We start from the raw sequence: 24896 nt of genomic DNA, 5'->3' as shown, positions 1-24896 counted from the left end.
ATATCAGCGGATATGACCTCATCCATGCAGACCATCCTTCTGGCAGAGCACGCGGTGGAGCAGCCATCCTCATCAGGAGCGGTATTCAATACCTAGAGCTGCCCGCGTTTCAGCAAGACTGGGCACAATGTCCTGTCATCAGGATTGTCAGCCCGCAAGGAGATTTAGACATTGGAGCGGTCTACTTTCCCCCCAGATACCGCATAACAGCATCTCACCTCAGTGAGTTCTTCGAGCATTTTGGGCCCCGCTTCATAGCAGCTGGAGATTATAACGCCAAACATTCTTGGTGGGGATCGCGCGCCAACAACCCCAAAGGGAAAACTCTGTTTGGGTACCTGCAACGCCACCGACTGGACTGCCACTCCACTGGCGAGCCCACTCACTGGCCAACGAATCCCCTCAAGACTCCAGACCTACTGGACTTTGCTGTGTCGAAAGGCATAGGGCATGCGAAGATCAGCTGCACAACAAATGCTGATCTCCTGTCAGACCACTGTGCAATAAACGTGCTAATCAACACGCCAGTCCTCAGGAAAACCCCGCTCAGAAGGCTCACTGGAAAATATACCGACGCCGCCAAGTTCGCGTCCTGGATGCTCTCCACCGTCAATCCGAACCCCATCCTCAACACACCCAGGAACATTGATGAAGCTATCGGGAATCTCACCAGGCAGATGCAAAACGCTGCGGAATTCGCAAGCCCACCGCCACCAAAGACTGCGAGAACACCTAGCAGGGACCTCCACCTCTGGTCCCCGGAAATTGCGGCACTCGTGACTGAGAAGAGGCGTCTCAGGAGAGTTTGGTTCTTGACGCGCAATCCAAGAGACAAAACAGCGCTCAATCACGCCACAAAGGAGTTGAAGGACAAGATCTCCAGCCTACGCCAGGACTCCTTCCTCAGATTCCTCGAGGAACTCTCTCCCGGGGACCCAGACCACAATCTGTGGAACGTCACCCGCCACATTAAACGACCAGCCAAAAAGGTTTCCGCAGTGCGCAAAGCAGATGGATCCTGGTGCCGTTCGGATGCTGAAAGAGCAGAAGCTTTCGCCGAACACCTTTACAACGCCTTCTCTCCGTTCGACTGCTGCACTGCCGAAGAACATGCTGAAACAGCCCGGTTTCTCAATAGCCCAAGCTCTCCCGGTCCCCCGTTGGAACCAGTCGACCCTGAGGAAGTTGCGCAGGAGATTGCTCTACTGAAGAACAACAAATCTCCAGGCCTGGATCGTATAGATGCGGCGGCCCTAAAAATGCTCCCATTCCGCTGCACACAAATGCTGGCCAGCATTTACAACAGCTGCTTCCGGCTAGGGTACTTCCCGGAAGAGTGGAAAAGAGCAGAGGTTATTGTCCTCCTCAAGCCTGGTAAGCCTGAAGCCAATCTCGCCTCCTATCGTCCGATTAGTTTGCTGGCAATCCTCTCCAAAATACTCGAAAGAGTATTTTTGCGCAGAGTATTGCCAGTACTGGATGAGGCTGGTTTGATCCCCGATCACCAGTTTGGCTTCAGGCGCTCCCACGGAACACCAGAGCAATGCCACCGGCTAGTCGAACGGATCCTCGAGGCATTCGAGCAAAAGAAATACTGCTGCGCTGTAATGCTCGACGTGAAGCAGGCATTCGACAGAGTTTGGCATCCTGGACTCCTCCATAAACTCAAATCCTACCTCCCAAGCCCCCATTTTACCCTCCTCAAATCCTACACTGAGGGAAGAGCATTCCAAGTCAGATGCGGAAGTGCAATAAGCCTACCCAGACTGATCAGAGCTGGAGTTCCGCAAGGCAGTGTGCTCGGACCAATACTGTACACCCTTTACACCGCAGACCTTCCCATAATCCCCTCCAGGAACCTAACTATAGCGACTTATGCAGATGACACGGCTTTCCTCGCCTCCTCATCCGACCCACGAGAAGCCTCCGAAACAATCCAAAGGCAAATGGACGCGCTACATCCCTGCTCAGCAGGTGGAACATCGTAGTGAACGCGGAAAAATCTACCCAAACAACATTTGCACTAAGGAGAGGAGACTGCCCACCGGTCACGCTAAACGGAGTCATCATTCCCAACGCACCCGCACCCAAGTACCTAGGACTTACCCTGGACCGCAGGCTCACTTGGCGTCCCCACATCGTCAGCAAACGCATACAGGCCGATGCGCGTCTGAGGCAGATGCATTGGCTTATTGGGAGAGGGTCCAAGCTAAGGCAGAACCACAAAATCCTGGTGTACAAGGCAATTCTCAAGCCCATCTGGACCTACGGGATACAGCTATGGGGCACGGCAAGCCACACGAATCGCCTGCGTATACAGCGGTTCCAGAATAGGTGCTTGAGAATTGCCTGTAATGCGCATCCCTACCACGAGAATGTCGCCATACATAGGGAACTTGGAATCCCACAAGTCGCTGATGAAATCTCCAGGCTCAGCGAGAGATACCTGAAAAGGCTCGAAAACCACCCTAACCACCTCGCCACCAACCTGTTAGACAATAGCCAAACAAGCAGACGTCTCATGAGGAGACACCCTCTCGATCTTACAATAGCCGCCACAAATACATGTACAATAGTATCCCTTAAGCTAATGTTCCCCGCAAAACCATTTAATTATTGTCCACTAGGACAGATTTTAAATAAATAAACGCACGCCCGGGGATGACCTTTTGAGTCGGCGTCACCGAGGCAACTTGGCCATATGCGTCACTAAATTGATGACTTGGCAACTTGACACAATTCATTAAAGATATGATAGGACAATATCATATGCGTCACTAAATTGATGACGAGGTATTTGGCAACTTGAAGGCGACAATATCATATGCGTCACTAAATTGATGAAACTTGGAACGGCCGTCCCCCGTCACACCAACGGATAGGGATATGCGTCACTAAATTGATGACGAAACTTGACACAATTCATTAAAGATAATATCATATGCGTCACTAAATTTTTGGCAACTTGATACAATTCTTTAAAGATGATATCATGTCACGACGAAACTTGACACAATTCATTAAAGTCTAATTATATGATATACACCAACTTGATACAATAAAGATATGATAGGACAATATCATATGCGTCACTAAATTGATGACGAGGTGTTTGGCAACTTGACACAATTCATTAAAGTCTGATAGGACAATATCATATGCGTCACTAAATTGATGACGAGGTATTTGGCAACAATTCTTTAAAGGATAGGGATATGCGAATTGATGACCAACGGATAGGGACAATATCATATGCGTCACTAAATTGATATTTGGCAACTTGATATAATTCTTTAAAGTCTTTATATCGACAATATCATATGCGTCACTAAATTGATGACGAGGTGTTTGTTTGGCTACAGGAAAAATCATTTATTTATCGAATCATCAAGCAAAGGATAAGCTTCAGTGGATCGCAGTATGGCAGCTGCTCAACCACTTACAACACCTTGCCTGTTACAAAAGTCGTTACAATTGATTCTAGGCTTTGTCATTGTATTAAATAATGCTTTATATGTAACTAGCGCGGCATCAGGTGATCGAAGATCCTCCTAATTTACTATGTTACAAATTACATTGGCATCACATCCATTGTCGTTTATAAAATAAATTATAAACTTTAAATGGTTTAGAAGCCATACAATGCAAATTGCCCCTTATTTATCATTGCAGTCCAGCACGGATACGACCTTAGAGGCGTTCAGGCATAATCCAACGGACGTAGCGTCATACCACTGTTCGCTCGAACAAGTATTGTGCCATTGGTCCGTACCTGCGGTTCCTCTCGTACTACGCAGGAATGCTGTCGCAACAACGTTTTGTCATTAGTAGGGTAAAACTAACCTGTCTCACGACGGTCTAAACCCAGCTCACGTTCCCTTGCATGGGTGAACAATCCAACGCTTGGTGAATTTTGCTTCACAATGATAGGAAGAGCCGACATCGAAGGATCAAAAAGCGACGTCGCTATGAACGCTTGGCCGCCACAAGCCAGTTATCCCTATGGTAACTTTTCTGACACCTCTTGTTAAAAACTCTTTAAACCAAAAGGATCGATAGGCCGAGCTTTTGCTGTCCCTGTGTGTACTGAACACCGAGATCAAGTCAGCATTTGCCCTTTTGCTCTATGTGTGGTTTCTGTCCGCACTGAGCTGGCCTTGGGACACCTCCGTTATTATTTGAGAGATGTACCGCCCCAGTCAAACTCCCTACCTGGCAATGTCCTTGAATTGGATCATACCTGAGTAATTGGAGTTATACCAAATTTTCAAATCAAAATACATAAATGCATCGTTTTATTAAAGAATTTGTTTGCGATTATATAACAAACTCGTGATACTTTGATCAAGAAGCTTGCATCAAAACCCAATACCATAAGATATAATAAATATATCCGTATAATGGCTAGGAAATGATACACGTTCCATTTAATCAAGTAAGTAAGGAAACAATAAGAGTAGTGGTATTTCATTGACGATACCAAACCGAGGTCTAATATCTCCCACTTATTCTACACCTCTTATGTCTCCTTACACTGCCAGATTAGAGTCAAGCTCAAAAGGGTCTTCTTTCCCCGCTAATTATTCCAAGCCCGTTCCCTTGGCTGTGGTTTCGCTAGATAGTAGAGGGACAGTAGGAATCTCGTTAATCCATTCATGCGCGTCACTAATTAGATGACGAGGCATTTGGCTACCTTAAGAGAGTCATAGTTACTCCCGCCGTTGACCCGCGCTTACTTGAATTTCTTCACTTTGACATTCAGAGCACTGGGCAGAAATCACATTGTGTCAACACCCGCTAGGGCCATCACAATGCTTTGTTTTAATTAGACAGTCGGATTCCCCAAGTCCGTGCCAGTTCTGAATTGATTGTTAATTGATAATCGTTATAATTGATAAGAACTAATTGGTTTAACCCAAATAGTATTCTTAAAAATTTTAGCAAGAAAGTTCCACAATTGGCTACGTAACTAAACTATCCGGGGAACAAGTAACTAACATAAATGCTAGAAACTCTTTACCCAGAACGAGCACATAAACCATGTTATTGTTTCCCAATCAAGCCCGACTATCTCAATCTTCAGAGCCAATCCTTATCCCGAAGTTACGGATCTAATTTGCCGACTTCCCTTACCTACATTATTCTATCGACTAGAGACTCTTCACCTTGGAGACCAGCTGCGGATATTGGTACGGCCTGTTGAGAAGTTTGCGTGTCCCCACCATAAATTTTCAAGGTCCGAGGAGAAAATATCGACACAACAGTATATGTCATGCTCTTCTAGCCCATCTACCATATCTCTCTGCGAAAGACTTCCATGGTAGTACGGCTATAAAACAGAAAAGAAAACTCTTCCGATATCTCTCGACGGCTTCTTTATGGTCGTTCCTGTTGCCAGGATGAGCACGAGGCCCATATTTAATAACAAACGGATACTCAACAGGTTACGGAATTGGAACCGTATTCCCTTTCGTTCAAAATTATTCAAGTGTATTATATTCGCTTTGTTTATATAGTTAGGCATTTTTGTTTTACTTGAAAATTTTCGGCTTTCGCCTTGAACTTAGGACCGACTAACTCGTGATCAACCACTGTTCACACGAAACCCTTCTCCACTTCAGTCCTCCAAGGTCTCATTCGATTATTTGCTACTACCACCAAGATCTGTACCAATGGCAGCTCCATGCAGGCTTACGCCAAACACTTCTACGCATACCATTGTACCTTCCTACTCACTAAAGTTTCAAAATTTATATCACAAGTAATATAAATCATCTACTTTAGCGGTAATGTATAGGTATACAACTTAAGCGCCATCCATTTTAAGGGCTAGTTGCTTCGGCAGGTGAGTTGTTACACACTCCTTAGCGGATTTCGACTTCCATGATCACCGTCCTGCTGTTTTAAGCAACCAACGCCTTTCATGGTATCTGCATGAGTTGTTAATTTGGGCACCGTAACATTACGTTTGGTTCATCCCACAGCGCCAGTTCTGCTTACCAAAAGTGGCCCACTGGGCACATTATATCATAACCTTGAACTTCATATCAAGAAAGTTAAGGTTCTTACCCATTTAAAGTTTGAGAATAGGTTAAGATCGTTTCGACCCTAAGGCCTCTAATCATTCGCTTTACCAGATAAGATTATTTTATATAATATTAAAATGCACCAGCTATCCTGAGGGAAACTTCGGAAGGAACCAGCTACTAGATGGTTCGATTGGTCTTTCGCCCCTATACTCAATTCTGACAATCGATTTGCACGTCAGAACTGTTTCGGTCTTCCATCAGGGTTTCCCCTGACTTCAACCTGATCAAGTATAGTTCACCATCTTTCGGGTCACAGCATATATGCTCAAGGTACGTTCCAGTTAGAGGCATAAATAATATAAATATACATTATACATAACTATATAGAACGCCCCGGGATTGTGTTAATTAGCTATAAATAGCTAAAAAACTAATCCCATTATTAGTCAAGTTAATTACGCTATTAGGTTTACATCCCAATAACTTGCACATATGTTAGACTCCTTGGTCCGTGTTTCAAGACGGGTCCCGAAGGTATCCTGAATCTTTCGCATTGTTAATCATACAAGAGCATATAATAAACACAAAAATCAATGATAATTATGCCATTATATAATTCCGAAAAATTAACGCTCTGTAATAATATAAATCTATCAGCACTTTATCAAATTAATAACATTTATTCTGTGTTAAAATGCAAGCAATTTAATTGGAATAAACTATAAGTTATATTTTATGATAAATTTGGGATATGCTAATAGATTACAATGTCCTTATATGGAAAAAATGCACATTATTCTTAATAATATTATTTAAATATTACAATTTTAATGATGAATTTTCCATAACGGATATTCAGGTTCATCGGGCTTAACCTCTAAGCAGTTTCACGTACTGTTTAACTCTCTATTCAGAGTTCTTTTCAACTTTCCCTCACGGTACTTGTTTACTATCGGTCTCATGGTTATATTTAGTTTTAGATGGAGTTTACCACCCACTTAGTGCTGCACTATCAAGCAACACGACTCTTTGGAAACATCATCTAGTAATCATTAACGTTATACGGGCCTGGCACCCTCTATGGGTAAATGGCCTCATTTAAGAAGGACTTAAATCATTAATTTCTCATACTAGAATATTGACGCTCCATACACTGCATCTCACATTTGCCATATAGACAAAGTGACTTAGTGCTGAACTGTTTTCTTTTCGCTCGCCGCTACTAAGAAAATCCTTGTTAGTTTCTTTTCCTCCCCTAATTAATATGCTTAAATTCAGGGGGTAGTCCCATATGAGTTGAGGTTGTATATATAACTATTTTTTGCCATAAATTCTTTATATATAAATGATAAAACAATCAATTAAATTCGTTATAAATAGTTCCAATAGTTCTTGTAAGCAAAGTTATTTTTTATCCATTTAACGAACCAACGAAGAATAATAACAAAACCAAGATTTTTCTTTTTCCGAATCATTAATAGAGACAATTCTAGATGAAAAATATTTCAATTTTTTATGCTAGACATTTCTCAGTATTATTTGATTGAAAAAGAAAATATTTCTCTTCGTTTTTCACATTCAAATGTGAGATAATGTTTTTCATTTCTTTTTTAATATTATGAATAAAATCATTATTTAATCCAATAATACCATATGCTTATAAAAAATTTATAAACAACTTAATTAGCATAGTCTTACAACCCTCAACCATATGTAGTCCAAGCAGCACTATAAAATTAATTAAAGTACATAACAGCATGGACTGCGATATGCGTTCAAAATGTCGATGTTCATGTGTCCTGCAGTTCACACGATGACGCACAGTTTGCTGCGTTCTTCATCGACCCATGAGCCGAGTGATCCACCGCTTAGAGTTTTATAATTCATTTTTATATAATATCAATATTGTTTTTATTGAAAGAAATTAAAAATACACCATTTTACTGGCATATATCAATTCCTTCAATAAATTTATTTTTATACCTAAAAATAAATGTTGCGATATGTCTTAGTTTCATATAAGCATTATGTATCATAAAAATCTGGTTATGGTTTGCTATTTTGGGTGACACATACTGCAAAATTTATATAAAACATTAACCTGATGGATGACAGGTACAAACATTGTATATTTTAGGTTGTTGCATTAGCCAACGTATGCTCATAACATAGATGAACAATACATATTCGCAACGCGTGTATATTATGGTCCATATACACACACACTTATTTTGAATACCACATTCAAAATTATTTTAATTTTAATTCGACTTCTACTTTCAAATTTTGTTCAGTTTCTTCGATTTCCATTTTCGAGAATTTGTTTTTATAGGAAACGCCATTGTTGTAGTAGGTACTGCCACAAATACGCACAACAACATTAATAATGTTAAAGTCTTTTTATGAGGTTGCCAAGCCCCCACATATAAAATAAAAGCCATCTTCATTTTATTTTGACTTTAACTTTTGATTCCGTGGAATCATTTTGTAATATTTTTATTTTGGTAAATTGTATTATTTGTATTATAACAAATGTTTATTAACGATAAGGATATTATACAATAATGATCCTTCCGCAGGTTCACCTACGGAAACCTTGTTACGACTTTTACTTCCTCTAAATAATCAAGTTCGGTCAACTTTTGCGAAACAACCGTAACACGCAAGGCGTCACAGTGATCACGTCCGGAGACCTCACTAAATAATTCAATCGGTAGTAGCGACGGGCGGTGTGTACAAAGGGCAGGGACGTAATCAATGCGAGTTAATGACTCACACTTACTGGGAATTCCAAGTTCATGTGAACAGTTTCAGTTCACAATCCCAAGCATGAAAGTGGTTCAGCGGTTTACCCGGACCTCTCGGTCTAGGAAATACACGTTGATACTTTCATTGTAGCGCGCGTGCAGCCCAGGACATCTAAGGGCATCACAGACCTGTTATTGCTCAATCTCATTATTGCTAGACGCAATTTGTCCATTTAAGAAGCTAGTGTCCTTATAATGGGACAAACCAACAGGTACGGCTCCACTTACATAAACACATTCAAACACAATAAACATTTTACTGCCACCATGAATGAAGGCTACAAGCTTCAGCACCATAATCCTGAATATCTATTTAATATATTTGAGTCTCGTTCGTTATCGGAATTAACCAGACAAATCACTCCACGAACTAAGAACGGCCATGCACCACCACCCATAGATTCGAGAAAGAGCTATCAATCTGTCTTACACACTTATGTTCGGACCTGGTAAGTTTTCCCGTGTTGAGTCAAATTAAGCCGCAGGCTCCACTCCTGGTGGTGCCCTTCCGTCAATTCCTTTAAGTTTCAGCTTTGCAACCATACTTCCCCCGGAGCCCAAAAGCTTTGGTTTCCCGGGAAGCGACTGAGAGAGCCATAAAAGTAGCTACACCCAATTGCTAGCTGGCATCGTTTATGGTTAGAACTAGGGCGGTATCTGATCGCCTTCGAACCTCTAACTTTCGTTCTTGATTAATGAAAACATCTTTGGCAAATGCTTTCGCTTAAGTTAGTCTTACGACGGTCCAAGAATTTCACCTCTCGCGTCGTAATACTAATGCCCCCAAACTGCTTCTATTAATCATTACCTCTTGATCTGAAACCAATGAAAGCAGAACAGAGGTCTTATTTCATTATCCCATGCACAGAATATTCAGGCATTTGAAGCCTGCTTTAAGCACTCTAATTTGTTCAAAGTAATAGTACCGGCCCACAATAACACTCGTTTAAGAGCACTAGTGCAGGTTTTTAAATAGGAGGAACATATGAAAAAATACAAGTTTAATCACATATAAGAACTCCACCGGTAATACGCTTACATACATAAAGGTATAGTACTAACCACAATTGTAAGTTGTACTACCCGTATGAAGCACAAGTTCAACTACGAACGTTTTAACCGCAACAACTTTAATATACGCTATTGGAGCTGGAATTACCGCGGCTGCTGGCACCAGACTTGCCCTCCAATTGGTCCTTGTTAAAGGATTTAAAGTGTACTCATTCCAATTACAGGGCCTCGGATATGAGTCCTGTATTGTTATTTTTCGTCACTACCTCCCCGAGCTGGGAGTGGGTAATTTACGCGCCTGCTGCCTTCCTTAGATGTGGTAGCCGTTTCTCAGGCTCCCTCTCCGGAATCGAACCCTGATTCCCCGTTACCCGTTGCAACCATGGTAGTCCTAGATACTACCATCAAAAGTTGATAGGGCAGACATTTGAAAGATCTGTCGTCGGTACAAGACCATACGATCTGCATGTTATCTAGAGTTCAACCAATATAACGATCTTGCGATCGCTTGGTTTTAGCCTAATAAAAGCACATGTCCCATAAGGTTCATGTTTTAATTGCATGTATTAGCTCTAGAATTACCACAGTTATCCAAGTAACTGTTAACGATCTAAGGAACCATAACTGATATAATGAGCCTTTTGCGGTTTCACTTTTAATTCGTGTGTACTTAGACATGCATGGCTTAATCTTTGAGACAAGCATATAACTACTGGCAGGATCAACAGAATAATGTTTTTCCTTCATATTCCATTCATATATTTTGAATCGAAATAAGCAATATAATAGATATATAGATATATAGATTTTTCACTTTTATAATTCCATGATTTTTATTATATTGAATAAAATTCAATATTTCGCCTTTGGGTAAAATTTTAAATATATAAGTAAAAAAATCCATTCGATTACGGCCATTTTTATATAGCATTCGTAATCCATATTTTCATTTTTAATTTATACTTGTTTTACCAATATAACAAGAATTTCATCTAATTATTGTAATATATATATTTCTATAATTTTATCTTTTTATACATACATATTTCATTATAAAATATCATTTTATTTCCAACATACATAATTATTGTATCCACACATGTACAATTTTTGTTTAACCAATATAAATATTAAGTTAAATCATTTGCATTTTGAAGATAAATTTAAAATTTATCTCTTTTCATATATATCTCTGGTAATATATAACATAAAACCAAGCGCATATGATAATATTTCCACATTTAATATATAATTTTATATTCTTTCATAAGAATCCATATTTGTATTATACCGTAACGATATAATAATCCAACTATACGGCAGGTAATAAATTAATATTTGCCTGCCTCCAAAAATTAACGATAATATATGGAAACGATTTGTTATTCTATATATAATAGAAACTTGACTTTTGTTTCAACGATATTATCTATAAAGCGTATATTCCTATTATCCGCGGAGCCAAGTCCCGTGTTCTATAGAACTGAGAAACAAATTTGTACGGATAATAATATACTTTATTGTATGTAACCAATATAAACATAATCCGAAATAAATATTTCGAATAATGCGGGAGGTCGGCAACCACTGCCTACCTATAGTAGTTTTTGAACCCGCTGTCCTCAAAGCGGGTATTTTCAATTCCGTTTGCCACCCAACATACGGGCTATTCTCTTATATATTAAGAGATTATAGGAACATTTCATTTTTTTTCCATTATTCATATATAATATGATTATTTTTCCCTTATACATATAATAATTAATCATTTTCATATGTATATTATTTAATTTACTCATATTATTGCCAAAATCATATGAATACATAAGTTTTGAACAATATGAGAGGTCGGCAACCACTGCCTACCTATAGTAGTTTTTGAACCCTCTGTCGTAATTCCGGGTTTACACTACTATACCCTCTCACTATAATGGCTTTCTCTATAATACTAAGAGAATGTGGGATATTTTCAGCATTTTTTTCCCTTATACATATAATAATTAATCATTTTCATATGTATATTATTTAATTTACTCATATTATTGCCAAAATCATATGAATACATAAGTTTTGAACAATATGAGAGGTCGGCAACCACTGCCTACCTATAGTAGTTTTTGAACCCTCTGTCGTAATTCCGGTCGTTTACACTACTATACCCTCTCACTATAATGGCTTTTCTCTATAATACTAAGAGAATGTGGGATATTTTCAGCATTTTTTCCCTTATACATATAATAATTAATCATTTTCATATGTATATTATTTAATTTACTCATATTATTGCCAAAATCATATGAATACATAAGTTTTGAACAATGAGAGGTCGGCAACCACTGCCTACCTATAGTAGTTTTTGAACCCTCTGTCGTAATTCCGGTCGTTTACACTACTATACCCTCTCACTATAATGGCTTTTCTCTATAATACTAAGAGAATGTGGGATATTTTCAGTTTTTTCCCTTATACATATAATAATTAATCATTTTCATATGTATATTATTTAATTTACTCATATTATTGCCAAAATCATATGAATACATAAGTTTTGACAATATGAGAGGTCGGCAACCACTGCCTACCTATAGTAGTTTTTGAACCCTCTGTCGTAATTCCGGTCGTTTACACTACTATACCCTCTCACTATAATGGCTTTTCTCTATTATACTAAGAGAATGTGGATATTTTCAGCATTTTTTCCCTTATACATATAATAATTAATAATTTTCATATGTATATTATTTAATTTACTCATATAATTGCCAAAATCATATGAATACATAAGTTTTGAACAATATGAGAGGTCGGCAACCACTGCCTACCTATAGTAGTTTTTGAACCCTCTGTCGTAATTCCGGTCGTTTACACTACTATACCCTCTCACTATAATGGCTTTTCTCTATAATACTAAGAGAATGTGGGAATATTTCAGCATTTTTTCCCCTATACATATAATAATTAATAATTTTCATATGTATATTATTTAATTTACTCATATAATTGCCAAAATCATATGAATACATAAGTTTTGAACAATATGAGAGGTCGGCAACCACTGCCTACCTATAGTAGTTTTTGAACCCTCTGTCGTAATTCCGGTCGTTTACACTACTATACCCTCTCACTATAATGGCTTTTCTCTATAATACTAAGAGAATGTGGGAATATTTCAGCATTTTTTCCCCTATACATATAATAATTAATAATTTTCATATGTATATTTAATTTACTCATATAATTGCCAAAATCATATAAATACATAAGTTTTGAACAATATCAGAGGTCAGCAACGGTCTTTCCTCTATAATACTAAGATAATATGGGAATATTTTCAGCATTTTTTCCCTTATACATTTATACATATAATAATTAATCATTTTCATATGTATATTATTTAATTTACTCATATTATTGCCAAAATCATATAAATACATAAGTTTTGAACAATATCAGAGGTCAGCAACGGTCTTTCCTCTATAATACTAAGATAATGTGGGAATATTTCATCATTTTTTCCTTTATACATTTATACATATAATATTTAATCATTTTATATGTATATTATTTAATTTACTCATATAATTGCCAAAATCATATAAATACATAAGTTTTGAACAATATCAGAGGTCGGCAACGGTCTTTCCTCAATACTAAGATAATATGGGAATATTTCAGCATTTTTTCCCTTATACATATAATAATTAATCATTTTCATATGTATATTATTTAATTTACTCGTATAATTGCCAAAATCCTATGAAGACATAAGAGAATACAATATGAGAGGTCGGCGCAACCATAATATAGTAGTTGATGACGAGGTGTTTGGCAACTTGATACAATTCTTTAAAAAGTCTTTATATTAATTATATGATAGGGACAATATCATATGCGTCACTAAATTGATGACGAGGTGTTTGGCAACGTGACACAAATCATTAAAGTCTTTATATTAATTATATGATAGAGACAATATCATATGCGTCACTAAATTGATGACCAACCTTTAAAGGGACAATATGCGTCACTAAATTGATGACGAGGTGTTTGGCAACTTGGATGATTATCCGTTTTTTGAAGTATGATAGGGACAATATCATATGCGTATTGATGACGATTTGGCAACTTGACACAATTCATTAAACCAATATCATATGCGTCACTAAATTGATGACTTTGAGCGGATGCGTTGATGACCAACTTGACACAATTCATTAAAGTCTTTATATTAATTATATGATAGGGACAATATCATATGCGTCACTAAATTGATGACGAGGTATTTGGCAACTTGATACAATTCTTTAAAGTTTTATATCAAAATTATATGATAGGGACAATATCATATGCGTCACTAAATTGATGACGAGGTGTTTGGCAACTTGACACAATTCATTAAAGTCACAATATCATATGCGTGATGACCTCTTTAAAGATTATATGATAGGGACAATATCATATGCGTCACTAAATTGATGACGAGGTTTTGGCAACTTGTAAAGTCTTTATATAATTATATGATAGGACAATATCATATGCGTCTGATGACTTGGCAACTTGAGGGATATATCATATGCGTCACTAAATTGATGACTTTGGCAACTTGACACAATTCACAATATCATATGCGTCACTAAATTGATGACTTTGGCAACTTGATACAATTCTTTAAATATATCGATATGCGATGACGATTGGATGATCATATGCGTCACTAAATTGATGACGAGGTATTTGGCAACTTGATAATTCTTTAAATTTATATCGGACAATATCATATGCGTCACTAAATTGATGACGAAACTTGGATTATATGCGTCACTAAACGAGGTGTTTGGGGGATTCATATGCGGATGACGCAACTTGATATCAAAAATTATATGATAGGGACAATATCATATGCGTCACTAAATTGATGACGAACTTGATGATTATCATATGCGTCACTAAATTGATGACGCAACTTGATACAATTCTTTATATCGATAGGGACAATATCATATGCGTCACTAAATTGATGACGATGGCAACTTGACACAATTCATTAAAGTCTTTATATTAATTATATGATATCATATGCGTCACTAAATTGATGACGAGGTATTTGGCAACTTGTATATGATGGACAATATCATATGCGTCACTAAATTGATGACGAACTTGTTAAAGTCGGCGGATGACGGACGGCGTCACCAACAATTCTTTAAAGCATATGCGTCACTAAATTGATGACCTTGGCGGCGTCACTACAGGAAAAATCATTTATTTATCGAATCATCAAGCAAAGGATAAGCTTCAGTGGATCGCAGTATGGCAGCTGCTCAACCACTTACAACACCTTGCCTGTTACAAAAGTCGTTTACAATTGATTCTAGGCTTTGTCATTGTATTAAATAATGCTTTTATATGTAACTAGCGCGGCATCAGGTGATCGAAGATCCTCCTAATTTACTATGTTACAAATTACATTGGCATCACATCCATTGTCGTTTATAAAATAAATTATAAACTTTAAATGGTTTAGAAGCCATACAATGCAAATTGCCCCTTATTTATCATTGCAGTCCAGCACGGATACGACCTTAGAGGCGTTCAGGCATAATCCAACGGACGTAGCGTCATACCACTGTTCGCTCGAACAAGTATTGTGCCATTGGTCCGTACCTGCGGTTCCTCTCGTACTACGCAGGAATGCTGTCGCAACAACGTTTTGTCATTAGTAGGGTAAAACTAACCTGTCTCACGACGGTCTAAACCCAGCTCACGTTCCCTTGCATGGGTGAACAATCCAACGCTTGGTGAATTTTGCTTCACAATGATAGGAAGAGCCGACATCGAAGGATCAAAAAGCGACGTCGCTATGAACGCTTGGCCGCCACAAGCCAGTTATCCCTATGGTAACTTTTCTGACACCTCTTGTTAAAAACTCTTTAAACCAAAAGGATCGAGGGCCGAGCTTTTGCTGTCCCTGTGTGTACTGAACACCGAGATCAAGTCAGCATTTGCCCTTTTGCTCTATGTGTGGTTTCTGTCCGCACTGAGCTGGCCTTGGGACACCTCCGTTATTATTTGAGAGATGTACCGCCCCAGTCAAACTCCCTACCTGGCAATGTCCTTGAATTGGATCATACCTGAGTAATTGGAGTTATACCAAATTTTCAAATCAAAAATACATAAATGCATCGTTTTATTAAAGAATTTGTTTGCGATTATATAACAAACTCGTGATACTTTGATCAAGAAGCTTGCATCAAAACCCAATACCATAATATATAATATATCCGTATAATGGCTAGGAAATGATACACGTTCCATTTAATCAAGTAAGTAAGGAAACAATAAGAGTAGTGGTATTTCATTGACGATACCAAACCGAGGTCTAATATCTCCCACTTATTCTACACCTCTTATGTCTCCTTACACTGCCAGATTAGAGTCAAGCTCAAAAGGGTCTCTTTCCCCGCTAATTATTCCAAGCCCGTTCCCTTGGCTGTGGTTTCGCTAGATAGTAGATAGGGACAGTAGGAATCTCGTTAATCCATTCATGCGCGTCACTAATTAGATGACGAGGCATTTGGCTACCTTAAGAGAGTCATAGTTACTCCCGCCGTTGACCCGCGCTTACTTGAATTTCTTCACTTTGACATTCAGAGCACTGGGCAGAAATCACATTGTGTCAACACCCGCTAGGGCCATCACAATGCTTTGTTTTAATTAGACAGTCGGATTCCCCAAGTCCGTGCCAGTTCTGAATTGATTGTTAATTGATAATCGTTATAATTGATAAGAACTAATTGGTTTAACCCAAATAGTATTCTTAAAAATTTTAGCAAGAAAGTTCCACAATTGGCTACGTAACTAAACTATCCGGGGAACAAGTAACTAACATAAATGCTAGAAACTCTATTTACCCAGAACGAGCACATAAACCATGTTATTGTTTCCCAATCAAGCCCGACTATCTCAATCTTCAGAGCCAATCCTTATCCCGAAGTTACGGATCTAATTTGCCGACTTCCCTTACCTACATTATTCTATCGACTAGACTCTTCACCTTGGAGACCAGCTGCGGATATTGGTACGGCCTGTTGAGAAGTTTGCGTGTCCCCACCATAAATTTTCAAGGTCCGAGGAGAAAATATCGACACAACAGTATATGTCATGCTCTTCTAGCCCATCTACCATATCTCTCTGCGAAAGACTTCCATGGTAGTACGGCTATAAAACAGAAAAGAAAACTCTTCCGATATCTCTCGACGGCTTTTATGGTCGTTCCTGTTGCCAGGATGAGCACGAGGCCCATATTTAATAACAAACGGATACTCAACAGGTTACGGAATTGGAACCGTATTCCCTTTCGTTCAAAATTATTCAAGTGTATTATATTCGCTTTGTTATATAGTTAGGCATTTTTGTTTTACTTGAAAATTTTCGGCTTTCGCCTTGAACTTAGGACCGACTACTCGTGATCAACCACTGTTCACACGAAACCCTTCTCCACTTCAGTCCTCCAAGGTCTCATTCGATTATTTGCTACTACCACCAAGATCTGTACCAATGGCAGCTCCATGCAGGCTTACGCCAAACACTTCTACGCATACCATTGTACCTTCCTACTCACTAAAGTTTCAAATTTATATCACAAGTAATATAAATCATCTACTTTAGCGGTAATGTATAGGTATACAACTTAAGCGCCATCCATTTTAAGGGCTAGTTGCTTCGGCAGGTGAGTTGTTACACACTCCTTAGCGGATTTCGACTTCCATGATCACCGTCCTGCTGTTTTAAGCAACCAACGCCTTTCATGGTATCTGCATGAGTTGTTAATTTGGGCACCGTAACATTACGTTTGGTTCATCCCACAGCGCCAGTTCTGCTTACCAAAAGTGGCCCACTGGGCACATTATATCATAACCTTGAACTTCATATCAAGAAAGTTAAGGTTCTTACCCATTTAAAGTTTGAGAATAGGTTAAGATCGTTTCGACCCTAAGGCCTCTAATCATTCGCTTTACCAGATAAGATTATTTATATAATATTAAAATGCACCAGCTATCCTGAGGGAAACTTCGGAAGGAACCAGCTACTAGATGGTTCGATTGGTCTTTCGCCCCTATACTCAATTCTGACAATCGATTTGCACGTCAGAACTGTTTCGGTCTTCCATCAGGGTTTCCCCTGACTTCAACCTGATCAAGTATAGTTCACCATCTTTCGGGTCACAGCATATATGCTCAAGGTACGTTCCAGTTAGAGGCATAAATAATATAAATATACATTATACATAACTATATAGAACGCCCCGGGATTGTGTTAATTAGCTATAAATAGCTAAAAAACTAATCCCATTATTAGTCAAGTTAATTACGCTATTAGGTTTACATCCCAATAACTTGCACATATGTTAGACTCCTTGGTCCGTGTTTCAAGACGGGTCCCGAAGGTATCCTGAATCTTTCGCATTGTTAATCATACAAGAGCATATAATAAACACAAAAATCAATGATAATTATGCCATTATATAATTCCGAAAAATTAACGCTCTGTAATAATATAAATCTATCAGCACTTTATCAAATTAATAACATTTATTCTGTGTTAAAATGCAAGCAATTTAATTGGAATAAACTATAAGTTATATTTTATGATAAATTTGGGATATGCTAATAGATTACAATGTTATATGGAAAAAATGCACATTATTCTTAATAATATTTAAATATTACAATTTAAATGATGAATTTTCCATAACGGATATTCAGGTTCATCGGGCTTAACCTCTAAGCAGTTTCACGTACTGTTTAACTCTCTATTCAGAGTTCTTTTCAACTTTCCCTCACGGTACTTGTTTACTATCGGTCTCATGGTTATATTTAGTTTTAGATGGAGTTTACCACCCACTTAGTGCTGCACTATCAAGCAACACGACTCTTTGGAAACATCATCTAGTAATCATTAACGTTATACGGGCCTGGCACCCTCTATGGGTAAATGGCCTCATTTAAGAAGGACTTAAATCATTAATTTCTCATACTAGAATATTGACGCTCCATACACTGCATCTCACATTTGCCATATAGACAAAGTGACTTAGTGCTGAACTGTTTTCTTTTCGCTCGCCGCTACTAAGAAAATCCTTGTTAGTTTTTTCCTCCCCTAATTAATATGCTTAAATTCAGGGGGTAGTCCCATATGAGTTGAGGTTGTATATATAACTATTTTTTGCCATAAATTCTTTATATATAAATGATAAAACAATCAATTAAATTCGTTATAAATAGTTCCAATAGTTCTTGTAAGCAAAGTTATTTTTTATCCATTTAACGAACCAACGAAGAATAATAACAAAACCAAGATTTTTCTTTTTCCGAATCATTAATAAGAGACAATTCTAGATGAAAAATATTTCAATTTTTTATGCTAGACATTTCTCAGTATTATTTGATTGAAAAAGAAAATATTTCTCTTCGTTTTTCACATTCAAATGTGAGATAATGTTTTTCATTTTTTTTTAATATTATGAATAAAATCATTATTTAATCCAATAATATACCATATGCTTATAAAAAATTTATAAACAACTTAATTAGCATAGTCTTACAACCCTCAACCATATGTAGTCCAAGCAGCACTATAAAATTAATTAAAGTACATAACAGCATGGACTGCGATATGCGTTCAAAATGTCGATGTTCATGTGTCCTGCAGTTCACACGATGACGCACAGTTTGCTGCGTTCTTCATCGACCCATGAGCCGAGTGATCCACCGCTTAGAGTTTTATAATTCATTTTTATATAATATCAATATTGTTTTTATTGAAAGAAATTAAAAATACACCATTTTACTGGCATATCAATTCCTTCAATAAATTTTTTTTATACCTAAAAATAAATGTTGCGATATGTCTTAGTTTCATATAAGCATTATGTATCATAAAAATCTGGTTATGGTTTGCTATTTTGGGTGACACATACTGCAAAATTTATATAAAACATTAACCTGATGGATGACAGGTACAAACATTGTATATTTTAGGTTGTTGCATTAGCCAACGTATGCTCATAACATAGATGAACAATACATATTCGCAACGCGTGTATATTATGGTCCATATACACACACACTTATTTTGAATACCATTCAAAATTATTTTAATTTTAATTCGACTTCTACTTTCAAATTTTGTTCAGTTTCTTCGATTTCCATTTTCGAGAATTTGTTTTTATAGGAAACGCCATTGTTGTAGTAGGTACTGCCACAAATACGCACAACAACATTAATAATGTTAAAGTCTTTTTATGAGGTTGCCAAGCCCCACATATAAAATAAAAGCCATCTTCATTTTATTTTGACTTTAACTTTTGATTCCGTGGAATCATTGTATTTTTATTTTGGTAAATTGTATTTATTTGTATTATAACAAATGTTTATTAACGATAAGGATATTATACAATAATGATCCTTCCGCAGGTTCACCTACGGAAACCTTGTTACGACTTTTACTTCCTCTAAATAATCAAGTTCGGTCAACTTTTGCGAAACAACCGTAACACGCAAGGCGTCACAGTGATCACGTCCGGAGACCTCACTAAATAATTCAATCGGTAGTAGCGACGGGCGGTGTGTACAAAGGGCAGGGACGTAATCAATGCGAGTTAATGACTCACACTTACTGGGAATTCCAAGTTCATGTGAACAGTTTCAGTTCACAATCCCAAGCATGAAAGTGGTTCAGCGGTTTACCCGGACCTCTCTCGGTCTAGGAAATACACGTTGATACTTTCATTGTAGCGCGCGTGCAGCCCAGGACATCTAAGGGCATCACAGACCTGTTATTGCTCAATCTCATTATTGCTAGACGCAATTTGTCCATTTAAGAAGCTAGTGTCCTTATAATGGGACAAACCAACAGGTACGGCTCCACTTACAAACACATTCAAACACAATAAACATTTTACTGCCACCATGAATGAAGGCTACATAAGCTTCAGCACCATAATCCTGAAGATATCTATTTAATATATTTGAGTCTCGTTCGTTATCGGAATTAACCAGACAAATCACTCCACGAACTAAGAACGGCCATGCACCACCACCCATAGATTCGAGAAAGAGCTATCAATCTGTCTTACACACTTATGTTCGGACCTGGTAAGTTTTCCCGTTGAGTCAAATTAAGCCGCAGGCTCCACTCCTGGTGGTGCCCTTCCGTCAATTCCTTTAAGTTTCAGCTTTGCAACCATACTTCCCCCGGAGCCCAAAAGCTTTGGTTTCCCGGGAAGCGACTGAGAGAGCCATAAAAGTAGCTACACCCAATTGCTAGCTGGCATCGTTTATGGTTAGAACTAGGGCGGTATCTGATCGCCTTCGAACCTCTAACTTTCGTTCTTGATTAATGAAAACATCTTTGGCAAATGCTTTCGCTTAAGTTAGTCTTACGACGGTCCAAGAATTTCACCTCTCGCGTCGTAATACTAATGCCCCCAAACTGCTTCTATTAATCATTACCTCTTGATCTGAAAACCAATGAAAGCAGAACAGAGGTCTTATTTCATTATCCCATGCACAGAATATTCAGGCATTTGAAGCCTGCTTTAAGCACTCTAATTTGTTCAAAGTAATAGTACCGGCCCACAATAACACTCGTTTAAGAGCACTAGTGCAGGTTTTTAAATAGGAGGAACATATGAAAAAATACAAGTATTTAATCACATATAAGAACTCCACCGGTAATACGCTTACATACATAAAGGTATAGTACTAACCACAATTGTAAGTTGTACTACCCGTATGAAGCACAAGTTCAACTACGAACGTTTTAACGCAACAACTTTAATATACGCTATTGGAGCTGGAATTACCGCGGCTGCTGGCACCAGACTTGCCCTCCAATTGGTCCTTGTTAAAGGATTTAAAGTGTACTCATTCCAATTACAGGGCCTCGGATATGAGTCCTGTATTGTTATTTTTCGTCACTACCTCCCCGAGCTGGGAGTGGTAATTTACGCGCCTGCTGCCTTCCTTAGATGTGGTAGCCGTTTCTCAGGCTCCCTCTCCGGAATCGAACCCTGATTCCCCGTTACCCGTTGCAACCATGGTAGTCCTAGATACTACCATCAAAAGTTGATAGGGCAGACATTTGAAAGATCTGTCGTCGGTACAAGACCATACGATCTGCATGTTATCTAGAGTTCAACCAATATAACGATCTTGCGATCGCTTGGTTTTAGCCTAATAAAAGCACATGTCCCATAAGGTTCATGTTTTAATTGCATGTATTAGCTCTAGAATTACCACAGTTATCCAAGTAACTGTTAACGATCTAAGGAACCATAACTGATATAATGAGCCTTTTGCGGTTTCACTTTTAATTCGTGTGTACTTAGACATGCATGGCTTAATCTTTGAGACAAGCATATAACTACTGGCAGGATCAACCAGAATAATGTTTTTCCTTCATATTCCATTCATATTTTGAATCGAAATAAGCAATATAATAGATATATAGATATATAGATTTTTCACTTTATATAATTCCATGATTTTTATTATATTGAATAAAATTCAATATTTCGCCTTTGGGTAAAATTTTAAATATATAAGTAAAAAAATCCATTCGATTACGGCCATTTTTATATAGCATTCGTAATCCATATTTTCATTTTTAATTTATACTTGTTTTACCAATATAACAAGAATTTCATCTAATTATTGTAATATATATTTCTATAATTTTATCTTTTTATACATACATATTTCATTATAAAATATCATTTTATTTCCAACATACATAATTATTGTATCACACATGTACAATTTTTGTTTAACCAAATAAATATTAAGTTAAATCATTTGCATTTTGAAGATAAATTTAAAATTTATCTCTTTTCATATATATCTCTGGTAATATATAACATAAAACCAAGCGCATATGATAATATTTCCACATTTAATATATAATTTTATATTTCTTTCATAAGAATCCATATTTGTATTATACCGTAACGATATAATAATCCAACTATACGGCAGGTAATAAATTAATATTTGCCTGCCTCCAAAAATTAACGATAATATATGGAAACGATTTGTTATTCTATATATAATAGAAACTTGACTTTTGTTTCAACGATATTATCTATAAAGCGTATATTCCTATTATCCGCGGAGCCAAGTCCCGTGTTCTATAGAACTGAGAAACAAATTTGTACGGATAATAATATACTTTATTGTATGTAACCAATATAAACATAATCCGAAATAAATATTTCGAATAATGCGGGAGGTCGGCAACCACTGCCTACCTATAGTAGTTTTTGAACCCGCTGTCCTCAAAGCGGGTATTTTCAATTCCGTTTGCCACCCAACATACGGGCTATTCTCTTATATATTAAGAGATTATAGGAACATTTCATTTTTTTTTCCATTATTCATATATAATATGATATTTTTTCCCTATACATATAATAATTAATCATTTTCATATGTATATTATTTAATTTACTCATATTATTGCCAAAATCATATGAATACATAAGTTTTGAAAATATGAGAGGTCGGCAACCACTGCCTACCTATAGTAGTTTTTGAACCCTCTGTCGTAATTCCGGTCGTTTACACTACTATACCCTCACTATAATGGCTTTTCTCTAATACTAAGAGAATGTGGGATATTTTCAGCATTTTTTCCCTTATACATATAATAATTAATCATTTTCATATGTATTATTTAATTTACTCATATTATTGCCAAAATCATATGAATACATAAGTTTTGAACAATATGAGAGGTCGGCAACCACTGCCTACCTATAGTAGTTTTTGAACCCTCTGTCGTAATTCCGGTCGTTTACACTACTATACCCTCTCACTATAATGGCTTTTCTCTATAATACTAAGAGAATGTGGGATATTTTCAGCATTTTTTCCCTTATACATATAATAATTAATCATTTTCATATGTATATTATTTAATTTACTCATATTATTGCCAAAATCATATGAATACATAAGTTTTGAACAATATGAGAGGTCGGCAACCACTGCCTACCTATAGTAGTTTTTGAACCCTCTGTCGTAATTCCGGTCGTTTACACTACTATACCCTCTCACTATAATGGCTTTTCTACCTATAGTAGTTTTTGAACCCTCTGTCGTAATTCCGGTCGTTTACACTACTATACCTCTCACTATAATGGCTTTTCTCTATAATACTAAGAGAATGTGGGATATTTTCAGCATTTTTTCCCTTACATATAATAATTAATCATTTCATATGTATATTATTTAATTTACTCATATATTGCCAAAATCATATGAATACATAAGTTTGAACAATATGAGAGGTCGGCAACCACTGCCTACCTATAGTAGTTTTTGAACCCTCTGTCGTAATTCCGGTCGTTACACTACTATACCCTCTCACTATAATGGCTTTTTCTCTATAATACTAAGAGAATGTGGGATATTTTCAGAATTTTCCCTTATACATATAATAATTAATCATTTTCATATGTATATTATTTAATTTACTCATATATTGCCAAAATCATATGAATACATAAGTTTTGAACAATATGAGAGGTCGGCAACCACTGCCTACCTATAGTAGTTTTTGAACCCTCTGTCGTAATTCCGGTCGTTTACACTACTATACCCTCTCACTATAATGGCTTTTCTCTATATAAAAGAGAATGTGGGATATTTCAGCATTTTTTCCCTTATACATATAATAATTAATAATTTTCATATGTATATTATTTTACTCATATAATTGCCAAAATCATATGAATACATAAGTTTTGAACAATATGAGAGGTCGGCAACCACTGCTACTATAGTAGTTTTTTGAACCCTCTGTCGTAATTCCGGTCGTTTACTACTATATACCTCTCACTATAATGGCTTTTCTCTATAATACTAAGAGAATGTGGAATTTTCAGCATTTTTTCCCCTATACATATAATAATTAATAATTTTCATATGTATATTTATTTAATTTACTCATATAATTGCCAAAATCATATGAATACATAAGTTTTGAA

The 24896-nt window shown here is 37.0% G+C and overlaps 6 non-coding genes across 6 annotated transcripts; all 6 read right to left on the bottom strand.

Moving 5' to 3' along the window:
* Positions 1 to 3379: 3379 nt before the first annotated feature.
* LOC117149310 lies at positions 3380 to 7334 on the bottom strand. Its single transcript, XR_004460200.1, has one exon. It is a non-coding gene; the product is annotated as a large subunit ribosomal RNA (ribosomal RNA).
* A 392-nt stretch (positions 7335 to 7726) lies between these two features.
* On the bottom strand, positions 7727 to 7905 carry LOC117149307. The gene has a single exon (XR_004460197.1). It is a non-coding gene; the product is annotated as a 5.8S ribosomal RNA (ribosomal RNA).
* A 686-nt stretch (positions 7906 to 8591) lies between these two features.
* LOC117149308 lies at positions 8592 to 10578 on the bottom strand. Its single transcript, XR_004460198.1, has one exon. It is a non-coding gene; the product is annotated as a small subunit ribosomal RNA (ribosomal RNA).
* A 4538-nt stretch (positions 10579 to 15116) lies between these two features.
* LOC117149306 lies at positions 15117 to 19056 on the bottom strand. The gene has a single exon (XR_004460196.1). It is a non-coding gene; the product is annotated as a large subunit ribosomal RNA (ribosomal RNA).
* Positions 19057 to 19450: 394 nt separating this feature from the next.
* LOC117149305 lies at positions 19451 to 19629 on the bottom strand. Its single transcript, XR_004460195.1, has one exon. It is a non-coding gene; the product is annotated as a 5.8S ribosomal RNA (ribosomal RNA).
* Positions 19630 to 20305: 676 nt separating this feature from the next.
* On the bottom strand, positions 20306 to 22296 carry LOC117149309. The gene has a single exon (XR_004460199.1). It is a non-coding gene; the product is annotated as a small subunit ribosomal RNA (ribosomal RNA).
* Positions 22297 to 24896: the final 2600 nt, after the last annotated feature.

The sequence above is a fragment of the Drosophila mauritiana genome, unplaced genomic scaffold (assembly GCF_004382145.1).
Source record: "Drosophila mauritiana strain mau12 unplaced genomic scaffold, ASM438214v1 U_192, whole genome shotgun sequence".
Classification (NCBI taxonomy): Eukaryota; Metazoa; Arthropoda; class Insecta; order Diptera; family Drosophilidae; genus Drosophila; species Drosophila mauritiana.
Note: the sequence above shows the minus strand (reverse complement) of the source record. Positions and strands in the feature narration are given on the sequence as shown.